Below are 7,531 nucleotides of genomic sequence, written 5' to 3'. Positions count from 1 at the left end.
ATCTGGCCATTTCTTCTTCCAGGCAAAATGTACTACTAAGTGCACTGCCCGAAGTTCTGCCTACGGTGATGATTTCCCTTCACCAATGTCCTTTAGTAACATCCCAGAAAAGGGCTGTAATGCTTCAGCTGTGCACTTGCAGGTGGTGCTTGCACAGTGTGCAGAGCCATCTGTAAACCAGGCCCTAGTCTTCTCTTCTTCTGACAGCTGATTATATGACACATCCCACAAAGCCATAGGTGCATGCTGGGAAACAGAAGGCAATATAGGAGGCATAGAAGCCATAGATATCTGAGCAACCTCCTCATGTAATTTACTTGTATCCACTGTATCTGCCCTGGATCTATCATGAATATACCACTTCAATTTAATGATAAGACTATTGCTATGCATGTCCAACCTTATGACTTGGTAGATCAGATAATACCCAGGCCATGATAAGCAACTCAGGTTTAATGGTGACCTGGTATCCCACAGCCAAGCATTCAGTTTCCACCAATGCCCAGTAGCAGGCCAAGAGCTGTTTCTCAAAAGGAGAGTACTTGTCTGCAGATGATGGCAGAGCCTTGCTCCAAAATTATAAAGGCATCCGCTGCAATTCACATATGGGAGCTTGCCAGAGACTCCAAATGGCATCCCTATCTACCACTGACACTTCAAGTATCATTTCATCTGCTGGATCATATGATCCTAGGGGCAGAGCAGCCTGAACAGCAGCCTGGACCTATTGCAGGGCTTTACCCCGTTCTGGGCCCCACTCAAAATTAGCAGCTTTTTTAGTTACTCGGTAAATAGGCCAGAGTAAGATATCTAAGTAAGGAATAGTGTATCTCTAAAATCCAAGTAAGGCTACTAGGCACTGTACCTTTTTGTTCATAGGGGAAGTCAGATGCAACAACTTATCTTTTACCTTAGAAGGAATAGCTCTACATGCTCCACACCACTGGACTCCTAGAAACTTCATTGATGTAGAAGGACCTTGAATTTTTGTGGGATTTGTTTCCCATCCTCTGGCTCTCAAATGCTATACTAACAAATCCACAGTGGTTGCCACCTCCTGCTCACTAGGCCACATCAGCATAGCATCATCAATGTAATGGACCAGTGTGATACCTTGAGGAACAGAAAGGTGATCAAGATCCCTATGAATTGGGGAGATGGCTCAGTGGAATAAGTGCTTCCCTAAAGCGCAAGTGCCTGAGTTCAATCCCCGGTTCCGCCAAAAAAAAAAAAAAAAAAGATCCCTATGAACTAAGTTGTGACACAGGGCTAGAGAGTTAATATTCCCTTGTGGTAAGATAGTGAAGGTATACTGCTAGCCTTGCCAGCTGAAAGCAAATTGTTTCTGATGGTCCTTATGGATAGGTATGGAAAAGAAGGCATTTGCCAAATCAACAGCTGCATACCAACTACCAGGAGATGTGTTAATCTGCTCAAGCATGGAAACCACATCTGGCACCACAGCTGCAATTGAGTAAACTGATTCAGTTTATGGTAATCTACCATCATTCTCCAAGACCCATCTGTCTTCTGCACAGGCCAAATAGGAGAATTAAATGGAGACGTGGTGGGGAAGTCTCTTCCTCTCACACAACAATCTCATTAGCATCCAGAAACTCAACATCCTCAGCCTCCTCAGGATCCTCCCACACATCTCCATCCCAATTTATAGGATCCCATTCTTTTCCAATCAGTGCCCTCACTTTTGCTTCAGATACCCTCCGAGGCTGAGCATTAAATTTACATTGCAGCTCCACCAGTCAAATTATGAGGGTCTGCATGTGAGTTTCTGCAATTTCAGCCTTGTGGCCAAAAGAGAGGATATTATATTTCAGGACACACTGAGAAACCTTTACATTTCTTATCAACTCTTTGAGCTTCTTATTTTTACCTCATAAGTTTACCCAGTGAGGCTAAGACCAACCAGCCGGCATTATTTTATCCCTTACTCTGCCAAAGAAATTCAAAATTGCTATGTACAGAATTGCTAAATTCCTGACATCTCACAAGTGGCAAATGAGGATAATCAAATGGATCTAAAGGGCATATTAGTATAAACAGCTTGCACAAAGGATTATCAATATACTCCTTAAGATCAGGAGAGACCATGTTGTCTTTAGTCTCATCAAATCACGGAACCAACACCAAGAACTGAAGCCATTTAAAAATGCCATCATTATATTCTGTTCCTCTAGAGTCACTCTCAGTACCAAAATCTGTATCAGTCAGGGTTTTACTAGAGGTACACATATAACACAAGATGTACAGATTAGCTTACAATGCTCAGCCGCAGAGTTGGATGAGGAAGCGTGCAGAAGGCATCTGCACACCGGAGACTGAAGGATTCCATTCAAGGTCTAGAGACCACTGCAATGTTCTGTGCAAGTCTGTATCAGGAGGCCTATGGATCTATGATGGAAGGCTGAAGGATCCAAAGAAGAAGCCAAGAGTCTGTGCTAGAGCCAGGAGATGAAGTCCAAGCTGATGGCGAGGACTGGAGCTCCTCGGAGGAAGAATGGAACCCTCTATCCTTCCTCATTCTCCTTTAAATGATGAGTCACTCTAGGGTGTGCAACTGCTGAGCCAATTGAGCTAAGCTCTTAGCTTCTTAAGTTGATACAATCAACCAACCACTACACCCAGGAACCCAGGCCCATTGAGCCAGCCCCCAAACTGGGCATGGTGGCACATAGCTGTAATCCCAGTGCTAGAGAGGCTGAGACAGGAGGATCACTACGAGTCCAAACTGTGTAGCAAGACCCTGTATCAAAAAAAAAAAAAAAAAAAAAAAAAACTTTTTTTTTTTTTTTTTTTCGCGGAACCGGGGATTGAACTCAGATCCTTGCGTTTGCCAGTCAAGCACTTATCCTACTGAGCCATCTCCCCGGCCCCTTGTTTTGTTTTGTTTTGTTTAACTTTTTTAATTAATTTAAAACAATTTAAATGTAAAAAGAAAAGTAATGTTTTGGTGGCTGGAAGTATTACTCAATGATAAATTATGTGCTTGAAATACACAAGGCTCAACTTTGATTCCTTTTAACCCAGATAGTGCTACCATGATAAACAGTCTATTACTGGAGAATGAAAAGACATCAGTGGAATAAGATAGAGAATACAGAAACAGACCTAAACACGTATGGCATTTTAGTTCATATTAAAGGTGTCACTTCTAATCAGAAGACTGATATGTAATCTAGACTGATATGTAATCTAGCCTATGGGGTAAAACAGTGCTGGAGGAACTAAAATTTCTTAGTAAACATACAGACAGATTTACAGCTCCCTCCACTGAAATTACAACTGTATCAAAGAATTTACATAAAATAAATCCATATGATTTCTGAATAAAGCAATGCATGCATGCGTAAGTTTGTAGAGGATCCTGGCGTGGAAAAGGCTTTTCCAAGGACACCTGGCCAGTAAGGTGTAAGGTAAGTTTGATAAATTTGCCCAAATGTATAAGTTTCTTTGATCAAAAGTAAATAAATTCAAGCCTGAAACTCTTTGACAAATTGGGGAAGAGATGTTTGTAATACAAAAATAGAAAACATTTACTTTTTTTTTTTTTTGCGGAACTGGGGATTGAACTCAGGCCCCTGTGCTTGCCAGGGAAGCGCATATTCTACTGAGCCATCTCCCCAGCTCCAAGTGTCCTTAATTTACAGTTCTATACAGTAGACAAAATAAGGAATAGTAAACTCAAGTAATAAATGCAAAATTGAAAAATAAGCAAAATAAAATATATAAGCAGTCTTACAAAACAGGAAGAGGACCAAGAGATGGAGGAAGAAAGAAAGGGTAAGAGGAGAAGGGGATGTAAAAAGAATTCACTGTATTAAGTACAGGTGCCAGCTCCCCAGGAGGAATGAACTACTGATAATAAAATGAAAGTTTGTTTTTTGGTTTTTTTTTTAAAGAATTTTTTTTTTCAGGATATCTCTTTTTTTTTTTTTTAATTTTATTTATTTGTGTGTGTGTGTGTGTGTGTGTGGCCAGCTCAGCCCACCAGGGGGCGGGACTGGCTGGCATGTGGTGCTGGGGGATTGAACCGTGATCCCTGTGCTTTGCTAAGTTTGCTCCAAGTAGGTGCTTTAGACCACTGAGCCATCTCACCAACCCAAAATGAAAGTTTGAAAGGCAATAGTTAAAACACATACACACACACACACACACACACACACACACACATACACACACACACAGACACACACACAGAAAGACAGATAGACTAAAATTCTCAGCCTTGCACAAAAGTGAAGAAGTAATCCTAACAGTGACACGTGATTATCCTAGGCAACTAACAGGCAGCAGACACAGGGCACCACCAAGCCTAAGAACGCCCACAGCACAGCTGGAGCTGTGCAGTTGAGCAGCCTTGGATATGACTGACACTGTCATTTTCCTACATGAATGGATAAATTCAAGGACTCTTTCCAGAGAAAACTTTTACATCTGATTTCAATATTTATAAGAAAAAAAAATACAACACACTAAATTGACCTCCACATGGGTTTAGCTAAGCAAAGCACAGGAATAGCCATGTGCTTTACAGAAATGCCAGTATTAAAGAGAACAAAAGTTCTCTGAATGCTGATGGAAAAGACTAGCAAGGTATATTGTAAAGAGTAAAACAACTATAAATATAGTAGAAATATTTTGTGTAAACAAGTTTTTTTTGAAAAAATCAAAAATTAGCTTCCAACTAATGGCAGCTACTTCAAGGATAATTAAAGTAACAGGCAGAAGAGGAAGGCAATACCTTTATTATTATTTTTGCCTCAGAGATGGATTTTTATTAATTGAGAAGTTTTAATGAAAATCTTTGGTTAAAGAAAGTTTTTTCTTTTTCTGTTTTCTAGTACTGGGGATTGAACCCAGGGTCTTCACACTGAGCTGCATCCCTAGTCCCATTTTATTTTTATTTTTTTATATTCAGACAGGACTGCTCCAAGTCACTCAGCTGAACAACAAAAGGAAAATCTATTGTATTCAGTCACTGCTATTTTGAAGTTATTTGCTCAGTAGTAATTACCATACTCTAACATCTATAAGTGTCTAAAACAGATCTCTTGGTTCTTTTACCCAAGTTTACTTCCCTATCTATCTTTTCTATTTTGATAACTGACATCTTTCTCCATTCTATAATGCAAGTCAGAGGTCTTGATTCCCTTCTTTTCCTTAACCTCCCCCTACACACACACACACACACACACACACACACACACACCATAAACAAGGTCTACTGGTTCTGCACCTGTATCATTCCAGTTTTTCTAAGATAACAAACGAACCCAAGGCTCAGTGAGTTACAATAAGTATTCATGTCTCACATAACTACGGGCTGGCAGTCTGATGTGCTACACTTGGCAAACCTTGTTTGGCCTCAGCCTCACTCAGCTCAAGGCTGTAGATCAGGTTTGGGATCTGCAAACCACACATCTTGTTCTGACCTTCAGGCTGAAATCAGAATAATGGCTTCCTGAACCACATCCCTTGTATGGTGAGTGACAGAAGTACAAAAGAGATGACAAACATTAGGTTGAAATCTCAGCCATTGCCATGGTCTGAATGTATGCTCCAAAATTAAAGTACTGGAAATTTAATCTTCAACACCATAGTGTTTAGAGGGAAGGACTCACAGGAGGTGGTTAGACCCTGAGCCCTACTGAACAAACAGACATAGGAAGAACTCACAAGACTCAGTTCACTTACTTCCACTCTCACCCTTTGGCCGTGCACCATTTGAAGACACCACAAGAAGGCACTCGCAAAATGCCACCATCTTGATCTGGAACTTCCCAGTCTCCAAAAACTGTGAGAAATAAATTTCTGTCTATTATAAACTACCCAGTCTCAGGTATTCTGTTGTCATAGCACAAAATGGGCTACAATACTCATTACCTGTGACCAGCTTATTGTTTTTATTGGCCACTCCCCCTATTAAAATGTATTAGTTCCTGGCATCCAATAGACATTTTTTTTCTTGTTGTGGTTTTTTTCAGACAAGGTCTCACTATGTACCCAGGGTAGGCTCCAACTCTCAATCTTCCCACCAAGCCTCCTGAGTGCTCAGATTACAGCCATGAGCTACGCTACCTGGCACAAATGTTTATTAAATTAATGTTACATGAAACAACTCTGGGAAAGCAGTTTGAACCTATACTGTTAACAATCTTCAAGTATCATGTTTGAGAGTTTGGACTTCATTCTACAGGCATTGATCACAGTCACCAAACAACAGATCTACTCTAGAAAGAAAACTGTGATGGCAGTTGAGGACTTTTGAAAGGGAAACTGGTTAAAAAAAAAAAAAGATTTCAGTAATAGTCCAAATCAAAAACCATTCAAGCCTGAGTGAAGGCAAAGAGCTGAGGGAGGGAACCATCTTGAGGCATCATCAACACAAACTGGTAACAACAGTCATCTAATAGCCTACATGCTCTTCAAAACTGCTGAGCAAAACTGGTGTTATTTCACAGATTAGAAAAGCAAAACATGAATCCAAGGGCTTATGTCTCCCAAAATCACACAGCTAAGTAAGCAGCTTTCTTGGGATTCTAACACACGGTACCGCAGAACTGTCTGATTCCCAAGTCTGAGGAGTGAATGACAGGCAGCAATGCCAAGTTTCTAGCCAAGTAATTTTTTAGATGCTGTCCTTTGCTGAAATACATAAAGGTTTGATTGCAAACGAATTAATGTGACTGTGGATAGTCTGTGGGTAAAACCTGTAATGAAGTTACATTTTTCTACATAAAAAAGAAACTGAATCTGGATAACCTGCTCAAAAGAGTAATACAGACTCCACACAAGTTCAAGAGATGCCAGGAGGCTAGGGAACAACTTATGCATTCAGCTCGGCACTAAGAACTTAAGAACACCTGGGACACTGGAGTAACTAACTGTGTAACTTGCATCTTCCAGTAGCATATATCTGAGCAGATAATAAACAAATGAATTAAAATTACATCAGACAGTAGAAAATAAAATTAGGAAGGGGTACAAGACTGCCTTAAAAAAGGGTATAATTCCTAATGGAATAGTTAGAGAAATACATTCCTCTGCCCCACCCCCATCCTATAAAGAATGAGCCTCCTGATTGTCTCCACACTGGGGTTCATTTTTCCAAGGGCGAGGCCTGGGAGCAAGCATCTGATTGGCAAAGCCAAAGGCACACACCCACCCCTTTGCTCCTCTGCAGTAGTGGGGGGAGGCTTTAACTTTATAGAGTTATAGTATTACCTTCAAAGAACATGAAAAAGGGAATTTCCTTAAAGAGGAAAATGAATTCTAGCCAACCAAAATAGCCACAGGAATAGCTATAATCATTAAGAGTCAATGAACAGTGGGGGATTCAGGTCAACAATTTCTGACATTGCCAGTTAAACAGAAGACCCAATGCTATTATAGGCTACTGGACTCTTTTAGAATATTTTACTGAGTTTACACACCTATAATATTCAAATAACGGAACAAAAAAAATGGGTATACAGATGAATGTCCATTTTGTATCTGTGTATTCAAAGTGGTT

At 40.3% G+C, this 7,531-nt stretch overlaps 1 long non-coding RNA gene across 1 annotated transcript in view; it reads right to left on the bottom strand.

Annotated features, from left to right (window-relative positions):
• Window positions 1-2,564: 2,564 nt before the first annotated feature.
• LOC111812190 overlaps window positions 2,565-7,531 on the bottom strand; it is a 21,085-nt gene continuing 16,118 nt past the window's right edge. Inside the window, exons 2-3 of the long non-coding RNA XR_002817764.1 lie at window positions 5,713-5,812; window positions 2,565-2,761 (exon numbers count right to left, since the gene is read on the bottom strand). This is a non-coding gene — a long non-coding RNA (uncharacterized LOC111812190). The remainder of the gene's footprint in view (window positions 2,762-5,712; window positions 5,813-7,531) is intronic.

This window comes from Octodon degus, unplaced genomic scaffold (assembly GCF_000260255.1).
Source record: "Octodon degus isolate 3935 unplaced genomic scaffold, OctDeg1.0 scaffold00116, whole genome shotgun sequence".
NCBI classification, from domain to species: domain Eukaryota; kingdom Metazoa; phylum Chordata; class Mammalia; order Rodentia; family Octodontidae; genus Octodon; species Octodon degus.
The sequence above is the reverse complement of the archived record's forward strand: the minus strand, read 5'-3'. Positions and strand labels throughout refer to the sequence as shown.